Consider the following 485-nt stretch of genomic DNA (forward strand, 5'->3'; position numbering starts at 1 on the left):
TGTCTTTAATATGATATATATAATTTTTAAAATTTATTAGTCTTTAATTTTTTATTAAAGATAATGATATTTGAATTCGTAACTTTTTAAGTGAATATAAAAAAATTATATGCTATTTGAGTTATAATTTATTGATAATTATTAACTTTTAATTTAATGGGTCTAAATTAAAAAATAAAAAATAAAAAAAAAGTTATATATAGATAAAACTAAAATTAAAAATAATTTGTTGATAAAAGTTAAAAAAAACAATCAATATTTTAAAAGAGAAATAAACATATATAAAAGTTGCATTCTTAAAGTATTATTCATGTGAACTTGATTGTTATATATTCTATTGTTTCTCCACAATAGAGTAAGAAATATGTCTCATTTTAGTGACAAAAGAGTTGTACCTTTATACAAGGTTCCTAATTCGAATCACATAGCTAGCATTTTTGTAAATTACTTCACAAGATATCTTCTATTGTGATTTAGCCGTCCAA

The sequence above is a fragment of the Arachis duranensis genome, chromosome 9, assembly GCF_000817695.3.
Source record: "Arachis duranensis cultivar V14167 chromosome 9, aradu.V14167.gnm2.J7QH, whole genome shotgun sequence".
In the NCBI taxonomy this organism is placed as follows: Eukaryota; Viridiplantae; Streptophyta; class Magnoliopsida; order Fabales; family Fabaceae; genus Arachis; species Arachis duranensis.